The 18,345-nt window shown below is 45.9% G+C and overlaps 2 long non-coding RNA genes across 7 annotated transcripts in view; one reads left to right on the forward strand and one right to left on the reverse strand.

Moving 5' to 3' along the window:
• Positions 1-473: 473 nt before the first annotated feature.
• LOC125167665 (uncharacterized) overlaps positions 474-18,345 on the reverse strand; it is a 247,781-nt gene continuing 229,909 nt past the window's right edge. The window contains exons 4-9 of one of the 6 annotated variants that reach the window (XR_007152876.1): positions 7,427-7,528; positions 6,198-6,301; positions 4,541-5,090; positions 3,928-4,124; positions 2,256-2,480; positions 474-531 (exon numbers count right to left, since the gene is read on the reverse strand). This is a non-coding gene — a long non-coding RNA (uncharacterized LOC125167665). Of the gene's footprint in view, positions 532-1,596; positions 2,481-3,246; positions 4,125-4,540; positions 5,091-6,197; positions 6,302-7,426; positions 7,529-18,345 lie in introns of those variants that run through there. The other 5 variants (XR_007152875.1, XR_007152874.1, XR_007152873.1 and 2 more) reach the window with 5 other exon arrangements.
• LOC125167668 (uncharacterized) lies at positions 4,663-17,120 on the forward strand. Its single transcript, XR_007152879.1, has 3 exons — positions 4,663-4,733; positions 8,880-8,993; positions 17,034-17,120. It is a non-coding gene; the product is annotated as an uncharacterized LOC125167668 (long non-coding RNA).

The following is an 18,345-nucleotide window of genomic DNA, read 5'->3' on the forward strand; positions in this document are numbered from 1 at the left end:
CTGGACGGAATTCCAGGCTGCAAAGCAATGTGTAGAGCTGATGAAGCCCTGAAGAAGTCACTGGCAGAACTACCCTGGAACTTGGCACACTGTCACAGCCCCCATATCTCCCTGAGTGAGGCAGTCTTCCAGCCCCAGTCTGGTTTGTCCCTGCAGATCCTATAATCCCTTCTTTTAAATCAGAGATGCTTTTTTTTGGAGGGTGCACTGGTTTGTTTTGCCACAATGTACCATTATGCTGAGGTCATAGAAAAGGGAACCAACCAGTAGAGCAGCTCTGTGCTTGGAGCCGGGCACTGTGTGTGGCACTTTACCTGCATTCAGTCCAATGGAGATGTAACTGTAGGGGCGCCTGGGTGGCTCAGTTGGTTGGGCATCTGACTTCGGTTCAGGTCATGATCTTGTGGTCCGTGAATTTGAGCCCCGAGTTGGGCTCTGTGATGACGGCTCAAAGCCTGGAGCCTGCTTCAGATTCTATGTCTCCCTCTTTCTCTGCCCCTCCCATGCTCATGCTCTGTCTCTCTGTCAAAACTAAATATATATAAAAAAGAAAGCAAAAAGAACTGTAACCATAAGCAGACCAGGCTGAAGGGTCTGAGAACAGGGCTTTCAAAGATGGTCAGATCTATGTCTGAATCCCACCTGTACTGTTTATTAGATGGGTAAAACTGAGCACATTCCCTAATTTTCCTGAGCCACAGTTTGTGTAGTTCTTAAGATGGCAGTGCCCTAATCTACTCCAGAGCTTATTGTAAGGATTGAAATGACCACGTATGAATGGTGTGTGTGATTGTATATGCAGAACCACCCCCCCCCCCCCCAAGCATACTGCCTAGGACATAGTGAAGACCCAGTAAATGGTGGCTTGAAAAATAGGTTGGTGTTATGCCAGTTTTATAGGTGAGAAATCTGGGACCCAGATGTGAATTTGCTCAATGTTGCATGGCTAATACATGGCAGTCCTTGGAGCTGAATGTATCTCAGACCCCCAAGTTGGTATACTTCCACAAAGGCAATTTGGGGACCTATTTATAAAAGACATGCTTATTGTAGAATTAAGAAAATAAAGGACAATATCAAGAATAGAAATCACCCCTAGTCTCACTGTATAACAAACATGTTAGTGTATTTTCATATAGTTTCCTTCTATGCAGTTTTTATTTTTTTATTTTTATTTTTTTAGAGAGAGAGCCAGCGTGAGTGGGGAGGGGCAGAAGCAGAAGGAGAGAGAATCTTAAGCATTCTCCACCCTGCCACATGCCTTGATGTCACAATTTGGGGATCATGACCTGAGCCAAAACCAAGAGTCAGACACTCAACCAACTGAGCCACCCAGGCACCCCTATGCACTTTGCATTTAACATACTCAGTTAAATACTACATATGCAATTTTGATTCCTACTTATTTGCTTTGCATCACATAAGCATTTTTCCACATCATGAAAACACTCTTGCATTTTTAATGGCTGCATAATATCCCACTATTTGGATGCAGCATAATTTGTTTAACCATCCCAGCATAGCACTTTTTTTTTTGCCATTTGCACAGTTTTTGCTATTAAAAATTAACGTCTTTTATACAAATCTTTGCATCTCTGATGCTTTCTTCTAAAAATATCGTGGCAAATTCACAGCATATAGCAAAGCAGACAAAAACAAAACAAAACAAAACAGAATAAAGAACTGTCATGTAATCATCATCCAGCCTCAGTGATGATCACGCTTGGCTTATCTTGTTTTTTCCTCTCCCATTTATTTCAAATTTTGGGTTTCATGTTATTTGAGTATTGATATTTTTGAAGCTGGATTCCTAACAGAATTACTGGGTCAGAGGATAGAATGCTTAGTAAGATTTTGGATTTATTTTGCTCGGATCACTTGCAGAAGGGTTATACAAATTTGTACTCTCACGAATTGTGCATGAGAGTGCTGGTCTTATTGCACCCCGGCCTGCATTAACTTTTAGTTATAACACACACATGCATTCACACAGACACACACCTCTTTTTTAACACACCTTTTGCCAACTTGGCAGGTGAAAGGGCTTTCTTTATATACATTTGTTTAATTGGTCTCTGGACTTACATTGAGAAGGCACCTGGTGACCACAGTGGAGTAAACCCTCCTGAAAAACCCCTAGGAAACACACTTGTACTTCCTGGGGACCCTAGCCAGGACCTGTGGGGTGGGGGATTCATTTTTCCTGCTATGCTGGGTGGGACCAGGGCAGGGAGGAGCTTGGGAAGAATGCTCACCTCATCCCATGGGCAGCCACCAGGGGTCAGGATGGGGCCAGAGATCCTGATGGTGGGAGCGAGGGTAAGAATGGCCAGCAGCCAGACCCTGCATTTCCTCTGTCTGACCACGGCTGGCTGCACACACAGCTCCCCTCTGCTCCTCAGATGGTGATTCCAGAATGTTCTGGATGGCTGTCCCCTGCCTGATCGCTCCTGCCTCTGGCTGCTCCAAGGTTTGACTTGCTAAAAAGAGAAAGGATGTTTGAGAATTCTATTCTGTTTCTCTCTCTACACACTGTGAGACCAAGTTCATCAGGAGCAGGGCTTTTTAACCGGAGGGCCATAGACTAAGGGACTCAAATAAAATGGGCAAGTGGGGCATGAATATCCATTCCCCACCCCTCCCTTGGGGAGAGGACAATATTTGTTTTGTGAGATTCTGAGAGGGAGATCCATGCCCCTCTAAGTCCAGCATTTTCTGGTACCCCCACATGCCTCCTAAGCCCATTTGCTTCTTGTGAGTGCTGTGAAGGGAGCAGGTTAGTGTTGAAAACAGGGGTGGTCTTGGAGGTTATGCTAAGGGGTTGAACCTTCTGTATTATGCAGTGGAGCTGAGAGATAAGAGTCTGGGGGAGCCTGGGTGGCTCAGTCAATTGAGCGTCAAACTCTTTTTTTTTTTTTTTGAAAGAGAGAGCAAGAGAGTGAGAGCCGGAGAGGGGCAGAGAGAGAGAGAGAATCCTAAGTAGGCTTTGCACTGTCAGTGCAGAGAGCAATGTGGGGCTCGAACTAATGAACTGCAAGATCATGACCCAAGCTGAAATCAAGAGTCAAATGCTTAACCAACTGAGCCACCGAGGTGCCCCAAGCATTCGACTCTTGATTTTGGCTCAGGTCATGATCCCAGGGTCGTGGGATTGAGCCCCACATCAGGACCCACATTGAGCATGAAGCCTGCTTGAGATTCTTGATCTCTCTCTCTCTCTCTCTCTCTCTTTCTCTCTCCCCATCTGCCCACCCCTCTCTTTCAAAATGGGGAGGGGGGAGCTGAATTTTTCCTAGGGTGGGGTGGGAGAAGGGAGGTGGACACTCTAACCATTTGAGCAGTCAACGGGGCTGCACTAGATTTGGGTACACACCGACGTACCCTGCCTCACACTTGTGTTTATGTGTGTTAAATGACTGGCATGGTGAGCAGAGGATCAGGAGAAGGAAGGCTGATCCCAGGCCAGTGGTGGCCAGTGGATCTTGGAATCTGTACCTCTGAGCCATGGGTGGCAACAGGGACAAGATGTCCAAGGGGGAGATAAACCAGTCAGGTTACTATCTGCCAGGGCACTGCTCTCTTACCTCAGCACTGCTGGCTCTCACAGCCCCTGCACCTGTGCATCTGCAAGGTGGGGTTAGGGCCCCCTGGGATTCTCAGACCGGTGCTGGCTGGCCCCATGGGTGCAGCTGGGGTCTTGGAGAGGCTGAGAGTCAAGGCCAGAGTTATCCAGCACATCAGATATGAAGGAAAATTCATGAGCATTCCTAAATCCCACGTTAGTACTCCATTTTATTTCATAATAATGGTTTCAATTTGTATGTAAAGATAACCTAAAGATACAGCCAATTGTGATCATTACCCACATCCCTGTTTGGCAGCCATGGGAAGGGAAGGAGGCAACCATTTAAACTACAATGATCATACTTATGTGCATACAGGACATTTGGCTTCAGGCTTCCTGGTGTCTGGTCTTCATTCTGGACTTAGCAGTTCACCCGTCTTATTTTCCAGGGCAGAATTTCACCTCTTGAGGCTGCAACTGCTTCTTCTCACAGAACTTCCTTATTAAATGGGGAACGAGCACATGTGAAAGGCACATTCACATCTAGTTGACTCTTTCTCTATGATGAAAATAGAGAAATTGAAAAAATATTTTAAAAGTGACATCTTCGAAGTAAACTGGGAACGACTGTTCAAAATGCTGTGTGCCAAGAATAAGTGCGGGGAGATTTCCACACCTGGGAAATTTGTTTTCAGGTGAAGAGGTTCCTCCTTCTGGCCTGGGGAGCCTGCAGGGGCCCCACCCTTTCCTCCCGTGCCCTTGTGTGAGGCCTTCCAGACATGGCAGCCGCAGACCCGGTTCCTGCTGTTTACACTCCAGGTTCTCCCTGGCAAGGCTGCTCTTGGTAACCATAGAGACCAGGAGGTGCCCCTGCACTGAGTGTTAGGTGGAAGAGAACAAGGGCTTTCACACCAGGAGGTCACCCCCCACCCCCATACCTCCCTAATGAATCTCTGTTTACACGAGCACATTTACCTGTCCCATCTGTTGTTTGATTCATAGCTTTCCAACCACCCTGGAATAGGTCGAGATGGTGCAGGCCGATCATCATGTGAGGCATGGAGAAGTTGAAGGCGATTTCACCCTTCAGTGCAGACTAAGCAGCCAGCATGTCCCTGTTCCGTGGTGTGGATTGCTCGCCAAGCAAAACATGGGGCTGTATGCCTAGGTCAGCTCTAGAGTTTCTTATGTGGTATTATTTGTGGTTGTGCTGCCCTCCACCCCCTACCCCTTGGCTCTGGAGGGCAGGGGCCCCAATTCAGTGCTAAGCAAAGCCTGAGGAGCAATAAGAAGCCAAAGGCAGTCACATGACCTCCGGTGTTGTTAGCCCCTTCCCAGGTCCCCCTGGGCTACTGGGTTCTCTGGATTTGTTCTAAAATTCAAAGCTCAAGCTACTCCAGCCAAATCCCCACGCTGGTGAGGAGGAGGCAGTCAGAGAGAGGGGAGATGAGGTGTGGGGGCGCAGCAAAGCTGTGACGAGCTGAGGACTGTTCCTTATGCTAGGCTCCAATGGCGTGGGAATCTGCTGCAGAAAGGAGAGGGAATGTTGGTGGGAGGCAGACAAAGAAGCCCAAAGCACTAAAGGTTGGGACAAACCTCTAGCAGCTGTGGTAGCTACAACTGGGCTGGACCCCCCTCCCTTTGGAATGCATTCATACTAGTAAAACCCATTATCCGATGGGTTTGGGATGTGGCCAGCTTAGGGTGAGAAGGGCAGAAGGGTGGGGGTCCCTGTAGGAGACAGGCGTGGAGTGAGGGTAAGGGGTGAAGTCACTCGACATTCAAATGTCCAGTAACTCCTCATGATAGACACGACTTGGATGTTAGGCGTGAGCTTGACCACAGGCTCCACACAGGTAGCTGGGGCCCTTGACAAGGCTGCAGGGGCCTCTTCCCAGCAGCCTCGGTGTCTGAACAGGCTCTGGAGTCTGTAGATCGTGTGTTTTGGGGAAAGTTGTGTGACCTCTCTGAGACTCAGATTTATTATCTATTAAGTTGGACATAGTCTTGCCTCACGAGTGTGAAGAGAGTTAAGCTGCACGGCCCGGGGAAGAGCCTGGCAGAGTGGTTGCCACAAGCCTGGTCCAGCAGTCCTTGCTCCGGACCTCCCCTTCCTTCCTGGCCTCTCGCTCCTGCCACTTAGAGGCCATGCAGCTAATACACAGCTCTCTGCCACAGCTTCTGGGCCAGGAGCTTCGTACCCAGCCCCTGTGGTCTCCCAGAGCCTTTGGCTGGTTGTGTCTAGTCTCCAGGACTCTGCCTGGGGCTCTGGAGCAGGAGGCTGGACACAGAGCCACAGACCTTTGGGAATCCGCAAGGCTGGCATCTCCAAGCTCTGGAGAAGGAACCTTTCCCTGCCTCTTGGCAGGGTAGAAACTGGCTCCAGTCTCTGGTCCAAATAAGCCACTTCAAGGTTTCATTCTCATTGGACCCAAGGCTAGACTGGGCCTCTCTTCTCTGTTACCTAAGAGGGAAGGAGATAGGGATTGGCTGTGAACCTGGCCCTGCTCTGACCATGTAGGACCTGAGCTTGCCAGAAAAAAAGGCCCTGTTTGGAGGTGGGACGGGGAGAAGTTAAAGAGCCCTCGACTCCCTGCACCATTCTGCCAACCCTGGCCCTGTTTATCTTCACCTGAGACTGAGACTAGGTTGCCAGTCCTGACCCAAACTGAAGCCAGTGATTTTGGGCTGTAGAGAAGTCCTTTGTCTGGCAGGGCAGACATTCCAAGAGTGCATCTGTGAGAGGTGGAGAAAAAGCCCTCAGTTAGAGGGCAAACCAGAAGGGGCTAACAAGAGAGATTTGTGCCAACAGCAGACAGAGCTCTCTAGGCGCAATTAACAAAAGATTCAAGCTCCAAGTCCTTATCAGAGACTCTCCTGTGGCGTTCTTCATTAAGTTTTACACACGGTAGTTGCTGAATGAATGACAGCATTAGAGGCACAGCCAGAAGAGAAGGGAAAACAGTGGGAGAAAACACTTATGGAGAGAATAGGCCTGTGTGCAGCCTGGGCCGTGGGACAGGTGGGAAGCATTGCAAGCATAAGGCAACTGTGTGCTAGGGGGCCCTGTGTAGGCCAAACGTGGCACAGAGTCAGTGTCCTAGTCTTCTTGGGTCAGATGTCACATATTGCAGGATTGCCTGGTTTACCACACTACTGTCTCATGGTTGGGGTGTAGACAACTCTGACCTATAGCTTTTCTTCTATTATTCTTGGTACCCAGCCAGTTGAGCACCAGCCTGTATTTGTGGGGTTTGACTTTTATTCCTATCTATAGTAATATTGTTCTAAGAACGGAGGGATCATCTCAACCCCCTATAGTGTCTTTTCCACACACTAGTCACTGTCAACCTTTTACAGTGAATATCAGATACATCACTTCTCTGCTCAAACCCTATTCTTTTTTTTTAAAAGAATTTTTTTTCAATGTTTTTATTTATTTTTGGGACAGAGAGAGACAGAGCATGAACGGGGGAGGGGCAGAGAGAGAGGGAGACACAGAATCGGAAACAGGCTCCAGGCTCTGAGCCATCAGCCCAGAGCCTGACGCGGGGCTCGAACTCACGGACCGCGAGATTGTGACCTGGCTGAAGTCGGACGCTTAACCGACTGCGCCACCCAGGCGCCCCTCAAACCCTATTCTTATCCTCCCCTTCAGTCCATCCACTCTAGCTACACTGGCTTCCTTGCTGTTTCGTGAATGATACCACGCACCTGACTCTGCCTTAGTGTTTCCTGCTGTCTAGAACATTCTGTACTCTCCCACTTCCTTCAGGCCTTTGCTCACTTACTGCTTTATCATCTTTTGCCCGACCTGGCCTGATATGAAACACCCCATCCCACATTCCCCAGCCTCCTCACCTTGTTTTGTTTTGTTTTGTTTTCCAGAGCACTTGTCATCATCTTCCCTTTTGTGTTTCTTTCTTGATTACCTGTCTCCCTCCACAGGAATGTAAGCTCCTCCTTGAAGGAATAGACTTTTTAGTTTAGTTTTTATTTTTTTTATTTTTTAAAAGTTTATTTATTTATTTATTTTGAGAGAGAGGAAAAGAGAAAGAATCTCAAGCAGGCTCCACACTGTCAGCATGGAGCCTGACAGAGGGCTTGGGCCCACAAACCATGAGAGCAAGACCTGAGCCGAAATCAAGAGTCGGACGCTTAACCGACTAAGCCACCCCTAATTTAATTTTTAAAAAGATTTTATTTTTAAGTAATCTTTGCACCCAGTGTGGTGCTCAAACTTACAACCCAGAGATCAAGAGTTGTACATTCTACTGACTGAGACAGCCAGGTGCCCAGAGGAATAAGTTTTTAAAAACTCACTGTTGTGGGTGCCTGGGTGGCTTAGTCGTTTGAGCATCTGACTCTTGGTTTCCGGTCAGGTCATGATCTTGTGGTTTGTCAGTTCCAGCTCTGCATCTGGCTCTGCACTGACAGTGCAGAGCCTGCTTGGGATTCTCTCTCCCCTCCCCCTGCCCCCACCCCCCCCCTCTGCCCCTCCCCCACACCTGCTCGCTCGCTCACTCGCTCTCTCTGTCTTTCTCTCAAAAATAAGATAAACATTAAAAAGAAATAACTCACTACTATATCCTTAGCACCTAGAGTAGCACTTGGCACATAAGAGGTGCTGAATAAACATTTGCTGAATTAGTAAGTCATGAAGACTTTGAAAACACCCCTCTTGCAGGGTGTTCCTGGCTGCCATACTATGGTTAGTCCTCTGCAGGGGCTGAGAGGTGGCCATTGGCAATCTGCTTGTGTTTGCCTATCCATAAGGGTGTTACTGGACAAGGGGCCATTGCCCAATGCCCAGTAAGCCAAACACCCACACGGATTTTGTGGCACCACATCAGACACTTCCCTCAAGCTGCCTGCCCTTCACAGTCTCCCAAGATGAGGCCGAGTCTTTCTCTAGCTTGTTCCTACCCCCGCCATCCCCAGGGGCTGCTTCTGGAAGGTCTGGCCATTCTTCCTGCTCCTCTAATCATCAGCCTCTTCTCATGCTCCTCTCTCAGGGTCAGTGACTCCTGCTCACCATTCCCAAACATTTTTTCCCTTTCATTCCTTTTTTTAATGTGTATTTATTTTTGAGAGAAAGAGAGTGCACATGAGAGGGGAGTATCAGAAAGAGGGAGACAGAGAATCTGAAGTGGGCTCCACACTGTCAGTTCAGAGCCCCGAACACACCAACCATGAGATCACCACCTGAGCCACTCAGGCACCTCTTCCCTTCAGTTTCGAGACACACTTACTTTGCCTCTTGCCTATCTGGCTCCTTTTCAGCTTTCTTTTCCTCTTCCCACCCCTAAAACAGGATTTCTGTGTCAGTCTGGACCCATCCAGGAAAATGAGCCCACACAAGGCACTCCATATAGGCTGTGTGTGCAGGGAATGGCCAGTCCAGTGTTGGAGGGCTGGAAGAGCAAAGGTAGGCACTGTGGTGACCAGATGTGGTGACTACAGGAAGCACTATTACCCCGGGCTGGAGGAACAGAGAGAAGAGGTGGTGTCACCAGAACCCCTGGGCCCAGAGGAGCAGCCTCCCAAACCACAGAACAAGGAGGCGCTGTGACTCCTGTGTGGGTCTTTGGTGGCATGCACTTGGTGACTGTGCTGGTGTCTCTAAGGAGGTGCCCTTCAGTGGCTGTTAACGCCTAAATTGGGAGCCAGAGCAAGGCAAGCTACAGCTCCTAGGCCAAGTCTGGCTGCCACCTATTTCTCTATGACCCATGAGAATCTTTTTTTACATTTTTATTAAAAAAAAATTTTTTTTAAGTAAGCTCTATACCCAACATGGGGCTTGAACTCAGGACCCCAAGATCCAGAGTCACATGCTCTACCGACAGAGCCAGCCAGGTGCCCCAAGACTGAGTCTTTATAAGATTTGTGATCATTTTCCTCCTCTTTCCCTTCCCAGAACCATCATCTGGGGTTGAGCCATTACCTTTTGCCTAGGCTACAAATATGGCCTAATTACGGACACTACTCCACGTGAGTTTCAGTCTAGTTCACCCCCTCGTAGTCACCAAGTTCATCTTTTGAATCATCATGTTCAAAGGTCCTCCCAGCTTCCTTTCGTATGGGTTGGCCAGGCATTTACAGCTTTCCATATAGTCCAAATGACTACAATTTGGTTTCCCAACTTTGTTTTCTATTTCTTCCTTTCCTATACTTTGATATACACCTTTCCCCCCACCCCAGGTTCTGTGCCCTTTACACTCTCCCCTCTGTGGGAATGGATTTGGTACCCATGAAAATTAGTTCAGCTATGAGTGACCGAAAACCCAGTGTAAGGGGCCTGTTGAGATTGTACTGGATCCCCTTGGACCTGTTTATCATTTCCCACAGCTTCTGCATATGCAGAGGGCCTGGGAGCAAACTTTAGCTTGAATTAGTGAGGAAGGACAAAAGCCCAGTCCCTTGTCTCAAATTAAGACAAACTCTGAGGTGTAATTTGTGCTCCGGAGCTCCCTTTCAGGATCAGCCTGAGGCTGGCACTTTGCTTGAAAGCACACCCTTATTTTCCCCTTTCCTGTCTTGCTTCCCACACTCCTTTACTTGTTCCTCCTGGGAACATTTAATAGTTCACTTGCAAGTGAAGCCTGGTCTCAGGATCTGTTTCAGGCAGCCCACCCTAAGACATAAACACAACAGCAGCTTAAACAAGACCACGGTAGGTCTCATATGGTCTTTATGATTTTCATGGACCCGGACTGATTCAACCCTATAGTGCAGCATTCTCAATGTGTAGCTTCCTCTTAGGTCAAAGGTAGCTGCTCCAGCTCATTATGAAAAGAACAGCTTTAAATCCAAATGACAGCCCTGCCTTAGTTTAAAGCTAAAGTTCTCTTTTCTGCTTATTATGGATCTTTGATAAGAAATACAATTGCTGAGAAGTCTGTTTTGCTTGCTGTTTGCTACGAGCATTGTGAGGCCTTTCCTGAATGTAACCCGCTGTGTAGTAGAATGGGTTGTAAACCTTCCTAAATGTAGTCTGATATGTGATGGAATGAGTGATTGTACATAAACTAACCGGCATTTCTCGCTTCTGTAAACCTGCTTGCTTAGCACATTCCTCACCTAGCCTACCCCCTTTCCCCTTCCCCCTTTTTTCTCCCGCCACAAGTAACGGACAAAGCCTTCCCGCCAAAGGACAGACAAAGGACGCCCAATCAGAGAACAACAAATGTCCTTACTTTAAAATCAACTAATCAGGCCCCTCATAATTTGAAACCTCCCCTGTGCTATTTGTCTCTGTCTATAAAAACGCTGTACCAACCCTGATCGTGGCCTCTTGCGTCACCGGCGACGAGTGCGCAGAGGACCAGGTTCGAACCTGCAATAAACGACCCTTGCCGCTTGGCTTTGACTTACGACTCTGGTGGACTTTTGTGGGAGGTTTCGGAACTTCGGGCATTACAATTAAGTTCACATTCTAGCCAGCAGGAGGGAGAGAAAGAAAGGAAGAGCATGCCCCCTGCTTTGAAGAATACTTCCTAGAAATTGAATACCTCACTTCTGCTATATCCTTTTATCCAGAATTTGGTCATGTGGCCATGCCTGGCTGAAAGGGAGGCTGGGAAATGTAACCTTTATTCTGGGTGTCCAGTTGCACAGCTAAAATTTTGGGGGCATGATTACTGATGGAACAGATATTAGGGGACAACGAATCATCTCATTTACCCCCTCCTTATCTCTGCCTGTCCAGATTGTTCAAAAGTCAGTACAAATGCCATTTTCTTCATGGATTCTTCTGTTAAGAAACAAAATTCAACTGAGTAAATTTGAAGATCGAATTGGCTTCTTGAAGGATTCATGAATCAGGCAGCATCTCATCTAGCAAGTAGAGGAGAGCTCCACTGAGCTAAACAAAAGAAGGGTTTTCAAAGGCATAAGAAAAAAAAGAAGAAAGGAATTTATTAGCAAGGAGTGCATTGTTTAGGCAATGTTGCCCTCCTAAAGGGAGGGGAAGGGAGCCATCAGGAAATTTTCTAGTATTGGCCAGGAAATTCTTTGTTGATTGGTTAAACATTACATTCCTGGAGGGTTAAAAGTGCAGTTAGGTTAGGCTTTAAGTCTTGGCTTACTGACTTGGGGCCTTAACCTGATTGATGCCGTTTGGGTCCTGTGTTTTGTTTTGTTTTTTAATGTTTATTTATTTTTGAGAGAGAGAGAGGAAGAGAGAGTGCAAGCAGAGGAGGGGCAGAGAGAGAGAGAGGGAGACAGAGAATCCCAAGCAGGCTTCACACTGCCCAACGTGGGGCTGGAACTCAGTAACCATGAGATCATGACCTGAGTTGAAGTTGGACGCTTAACCAACTGAACCACCCAGGTGCCCCTGTGGTTTTCTTTTTTTTTTTTTCTTTTTTATTTTTTTAAATTTTTTTTTTTCAACGTTTATTTATTTTTGGGACAGAGAGAGACAGAGCATGAACGGGGGAGGGGCAGAGAGGGAGACACAGAATTGGAAACAGGCTCCAGGCTCCGAGCCATCAGCCCAGAGCCCGACGCGGGGCTCAAACTCACGGACCCTGAGATCGTGACCTGGCTGAAGTCGGTCGCTTAACCGACTGCGCCACCCAGGCGCCCCAGCTGTGGTTTTCTTTTTAACGTAGCCCTACTTGAGGATAAAATTACTCTTTTTTCCCTCAACAAAAGTGCATCTCTGGGGAGTGGCTGGCTGGTTCAGTTGATAGAGCATGTGACTCTTAATCTCAGGATTGTGAGTTCAAGCCCCATGTAGGGCATGGAGGCTACTTAAAAAAAAAAAAAAGTGCATCTGTCATACCTTGTCTTAATGAAAAGATATTTTATTTTCTCAGGAAGTAGAGATGCTTATCTTACTTTTAGTAGCTTTTATTACATACCTTAATTAGAATTCTTAACCCTTAGAAACCTTAATTTCTAAGTGAAAACTAGGAAGTAAGTGGTACACCTGGCTGGCTCAGTCGGTAGAACATGAGACTCTTGATCTCAGGGTTGTGCACGCTGGGCATGGAGCCTACTTAAACAAACAAACAAACAAACAAATAAATAACAAGAACAACCACTAAAGAAGTAAGTAATTGTGAACTGCCTGTTATACTGATGAGGTTTTGGGGTGATGATGGGGTTTGGAGCTTTGACCAAGAAAAAATTCTTGATGTCTTTGGTGCAAAGATTTTATTGAAGTGGGGATGGGGGGAGTGGAGGGGAACAAGAGTGCCCTGGGGTTGTGGAGAGTGGCTCATTATATACTATGGGGCTGGGGGAGGCAAAGACAAGAGGAAGTTTCCAAAGAAACTTTCACATGCTAAAGACTCACAGATTATTGGAGGCCTAGCTATTGTCAAGCTAAGGTTGTTTTTCCCTCTAGCAAAGCATTAACATTAAGACAGTAGGGAGTTCCTGGAGAAATGTTTTACTCTGCCTGCCTCAAGTATTTGTCAATGGGCTGCAGGTTATAAGGAAATTTAATTTTATCTGCCATTTCCTTCTTGCCTCTGTTCCCCACATCACTATGGAGGGGAGGGTGATGTTGGGGTTCCAGGAAACTGAGTCTATAGGTTTCTGGAGATTAGGCTATTGATAAGATTGCCTTTTTCTTATAATTTACCAAGACATTTGTAGACTGATGGAGACTCTGTCAGTTTAACCATGTTTTCTTTCCTTTCCTTTGTTTTGGGCAGCCAGGAGTGCCTGAGGAATACCATACATATTCTACCTGGGGGGAGAGAGTGGTGTGCTAGCTTGTACTTTGTCCTCAGCCGGCCTTATGCTCCCTCACCAATACCAGCATTCTTTAAATTTGCAAATGTATAAATACCTTTCATAATTTTTAGAAGCATTTGTCTTTTAAAAATTTCCTAATATAGCACTAACACATCCCAATATCTTTTAGTTTCCCTGTAATAAGAAGTCAAAAGTAGATAGCCCATGTTCAGTAATTGTGATGAAGTTCTGGTGTGATGGCGGGGCGGGGGGGGGGGGGGGGTGGGGTGGGTGGGTGGTTTCATGGGGTCCAGAGCTTATGGTCAAGAAAGAATTCTTGAAGACATCTTTGGTGCAAAAATGGTGATTTTATTAAGCCATGGAGACAGGACCCATGGGCAGGAAGAGCTGCAATGGGGTCGTGAAGGGTAACTCATTATATACCCTCAGGTTGGGAGGGGGTCAGGGATTAAGTAAATCTCTTCCTTTTGGAAGCAAGGTTTCCGGGACCTTGAGGGGCTAGCTGTTGCTAGGGAAACACCATTTATCACCATTTAATAAAACCCCAGTCATGAGACCCCTCAGATGCATATGGGGGGCATGGGGCATAAACTTGGAGCTTGATTGCCAGCATATATCCTGGGGTAGTTGAGATAAAGGAAGTAGATTTACAGGTCTCAAGGACTTGTCAATGGACTATAGGCAGTAAGGGAATTTAATTTTTCATTTGCCTTAGTTTCCCACATCACCATGGCAAGCACTTAAACCCCTTTCCTTTGTTCTTGGGTAGCTAGGAGTGTCAGAGGAATATCACACGGATTCCACCTGGGGGTGGGGTGCCAGCCTGTATTTTGCCCTCAGCTTGCCTCATGCTCCTACATCAATTAATGATTTATTATTTTATCTTCTTGGGAAATGGTCCTGAGATGGGGATATTCAATGATGTTAAATGAACTCACCACTTAACTTTTAAGTTTTAGGTTAGCAAAGATTTTAGGTTACTAAAAAGATTTGGGGAAACTATTTAAGTAGACATAAATTTTTTTTAAAATTTTTTTTTCAACGTTTATTCATTTTTGGGACAGAGAGAGACAGAGCATGAACGGGGGAGGGGCAGAGAGAGAGGGAGACACAGAATCGGAAACAGGCTCCAGGCTCTGAGCCATCAGCCCAGAGCCTGACGCGGGGCTCGAACTCACGGACCGCGAGATCGTGACCTGGCTGAAGTCGGACGCTTAACCGACTGCGCCACCCAGGCGCCCCTAAGTAGACATAAATATTGCTGAAAAGTTCATTGATAAACTTTTATGTTGCTTACATCTATTTAATTCACTTGATTTTAAGAATGTTTAGGTTACTGTGGTGCCTGGGTGGCTCAGTCGGCTAAGCGTCTGATGCTTTATTTTGGCTCAGGTCATGATCTCATGGTTGTGGTATTGGGCCCCCCACACTCCCAGCCGGGGTCTGCTCTGACAACTGTGGAGCCTGCTTGGGATTCTCTCTCTATCTTTTTCTACCTCTCCCCTACATGCACACACATGCCTCTCTCTCTCTCAAAATAAATAAACATTAAAAAAAAAAAAAAGAATTGTTTAGGGCACCTGGGTGGCTCAGTTGGTTGAACATCCGACTTCAGCTCAGGTCATGATCTTGCAGTTCATGAGTTCAAGCCACACACCGGGATCGCTGCTGTCCCCCTCTTTCTGCCCCTGCCCTGCTTGCACTCTCTCACTCTCAAAAATAAATAAACATTGAAAAAAAGAGAGAATTGTTTAGATTGCACACAAAAGCTTTATTAAACATTAGACAAAATCAGTCATTATCCCAAGCTATTTTTTTGGCAGATCTTATAAGAGATAACATGAACTTATTTGGCTAGTAAACTCAAGTGGAAAAGAAGTTTTATATTTGATGTTAACTCTAAAGACATGCCTATTTTAATTAAAACAATGAGTTTAGGGGCGCCTGGGTGGCGCAGTCGGTTAAGCGTCCGACTTCAGCCAGGTCACGATCTCGCGGTCTGGGAGTTTGAGCCCCGCGTCGGGCTCTGGGCTGATGGCTCGGAGCCTGGAGCCTGTTTCCGATTCTGTGTCTCCCTCTCTCTCTGCCCCTCCCCCGTTCATGCTCTGTCTCTCTCTGTCCCAAAAATAAATAAACGTTGAAAAAAAAATTTTTTTTAAACAATGAGTTTAAACTTTAATTTACTAAAGATTATCCTAGATCGCGTTGTTACGCCCAGAATTCGTGATCCCCAAAGACCACTAGGGAGCCAAGTCCGATGCAAAAGCAAAAGAGTCTTTATTCGAGCTAGCTCGAGCTCAATCCCCTACCTGCACCGACGCAGTGGTGAGATACCGGAGAGAGAGAGCGAGTTTCAAAAACACAAAGGTTTTATAGGGGTCTAGGGACAGTTGGTGAGGTAATGGCTGTGGCCTCAGCTGATTGGCTGGGGAAGGGTCGAAGTCCTATTACGCAAGTCGCTGGCGTGTTTTGATCAGGAAGTTTGAACGGGTGAGTGGGAGGTTACTCAAGGGGAGGAGGCGTGGTCTAGGTGAAGGACACAGAACAAGATGGAGTCGGCCAGCGTAGGCCCGTCCTTTCAACGTGAACTTGAAAGACATTTGGATTAGTTTCTATCTTTTTGAGAATTTTATTTTATTTTATGTTTAAAATTCTTTTTTAACATTCATTTAATTTTGAGAGACAGAGCACAGGTGGGGGAGGAGCAGAGAGAGAAGGAGACACAGAATCCGAAGCAGGCTCCAGGCTTTGAACCATCAGCACAGAGCCTGGCGTGGGGCTTGAACTCATGAACTACGAGATCATGACCTGAATCGAAGTCGGATGCTCAACTAACTGAGCAACCCAGGTGCCCCTTTTTGAGAATTTTAGAACCTTCAAGTCTTACAAGCGCTTACTTTCAAACCAACTAGAGCTCTTTAGAAATTAATTTTAGTAATGCCATCCAGAGGTAGAACAAGACCTCACATGTACAACATATGTATATAGACAAACACACAAACACATAGACAGATATAAAGACCTTCTAGTTACTAATATTTGTGGATAAGATTTTTGAAGATTTGTATGTGTCTTTGGACAATGAATCTTAAGGAGGCTGTGCTAGCATTTGGAGACCACAGCCCTTTTAGAAGTTTGTGTTTTAAAAAGGCCTTTTCCCTCTTTTCTCCTTCGGTCTCAGGTGATTGTGGGCTGTGTTTACATATCCTTTTTTTTAAAAACCTTTTTTAAAAATGTTTATTTATTTTTGAGAGAGACAGAGACAGAATACGACTGGGTTAACAATGCGAGTGGGTTAGGGGCAGAGAGAGAGGGAGACACAGAATCTGAAGTAGGCTCCAGGCTCCGAGCTGCCAGCACAGAGCCTGACGGGGCTAAAACTCACGAACTGTGAGATCACGACCTGAGCCAAAGTCGGACACTCAACTCACTGAGCCACCCAGGCGCCCTTGTGTTTACATTTCAAAGACGTGATAATGGATAGAGAAAGAATAGAAGTTCTTCAAGAATGACTTTGGTTTGCTAAGGCCAATGATTTCCAAGTCTTTTGCATTCAACAAGGTAAGTTTTGGGATTTGTAAAGCAGTAGGTGAATTTTGAATTGCCTCCTAGAGCTGATTTTTGTTTTGTCAAAGATTTGTTGCTCTCACATACTCAAAGAATCGGGTTGTAATTTAAATACTATCATATCCAATGACATTACCTTCAATTTGCTTCTTTCCCTCTGGGTACCTAATTTTAATTTTAAATATTTCAGGCAATATTGAATAACCCTGCTTGGATCCAAAAAGATGGTGCAAAGGATATTAACTTCTCAAAACTCGGAGTCATTTCCAAGGATAGCCAAAAGAAAGAACCAACAATCTGCAAATTCCAAGCCAGCAGAAAGCCAAGTCCAGTTATGCAAACAAGAAGGCAATAACTATTGTCGGGAGAGAAAGAATAAATAATGGGTCTGGATTTGCAAAGGGAGGGATGTGACATTTTATTTTCCTCTCTGGACTGGATGCTCCAGACAGAAATTTAGAAGAATTGATTCTGGTAAGCATTTTTACCTTTGGCTGATCTTTGCCAGTTTTTCCAGGATCCCCTCTGCAAGATCTGGTATCTACCAGCATTTCCCCTTGGCTGTTTAAAGGAATAATATAGCAGTTTACCAGGAAATCCTTCAGTTTGGACAACACTAGAAGGGGTTCAAATGAGGCCTCCCTTGAAGGTAGATATGGGGGATTTTTGTTGTAAAGCCATGAACTTGGCAGATTTTTGTTTATGGTTGTGTAGTCTTTTCAGAGTGGAAAAACAAATCAGACAATGAATACTTGAAGGAAGGAAGAGGGGAGCAGTCTTTTCCCTTATGTGCCTTTTATATCTTTACTTTTTCTTTAGCCTTTTGCAATGAATCTTTCAATAAAACTGCTTTGGAATTTTGAAGTCTTTGGAGGAGTGTGCTTGCCAATTTAAATGGGTATTCCATTCTGTTTAATTTGGGAACCCTTGCTTTCAAGTGCATGTCTTAAATGATGGAATTGAAACGTTCCCCATAAAGGCCATTATAATTCCATGTTATTTTTAGTAAAAATTTCCATCTTGCTAGACATCCACAGATTCTAAAATGCTGGTCCTTAGACACAAAATAAGCAGGTGTGCCAGATAGGAGCTGGCCGTGGAGGGGCGTTGGGCTTTGTGGGGTGTTTATAGTGTGCCTCATTACATGGAAACTTTCTTGAGATTGGCAGATGACCTAGTGTCAATCTAACCCGTTTAATCAGCTTATCCTAACATGGGAATCTGAGTTAGGTGACAAGTGTTCTAATAGCTCTTAAATGCCCAACCTGAGCCCACCGAATTTTGCAGCTTTTGGCCTCTGAGATCCCCACTAGCGGTGGCTTTTATTTACACAAGAGAAGCAAACATGTGCAAACAAATCTTAACTCACCTCAGTCACCAAAACATGTCATTCAGACTGTCCAAGAGAAGACCATGCAATTGTGAACGTAGACTAACCCAGCTGACTCCATTATGAAGACTACAGACAGGAAATGGGGAAAGGGCTAATGCAGCAAACCCCA

The sequence above is a fragment of the Prionailurus viverrinus genome, chromosome B3 (assembly GCF_022837055.1).
Source record: "Prionailurus viverrinus isolate Anna chromosome B3, UM_Priviv_1.0, whole genome shotgun sequence".
In the NCBI taxonomy this organism is placed as follows: Eukaryota; Metazoa; Chordata; class Mammalia; order Carnivora; family Felidae; genus Prionailurus; species Prionailurus viverrinus.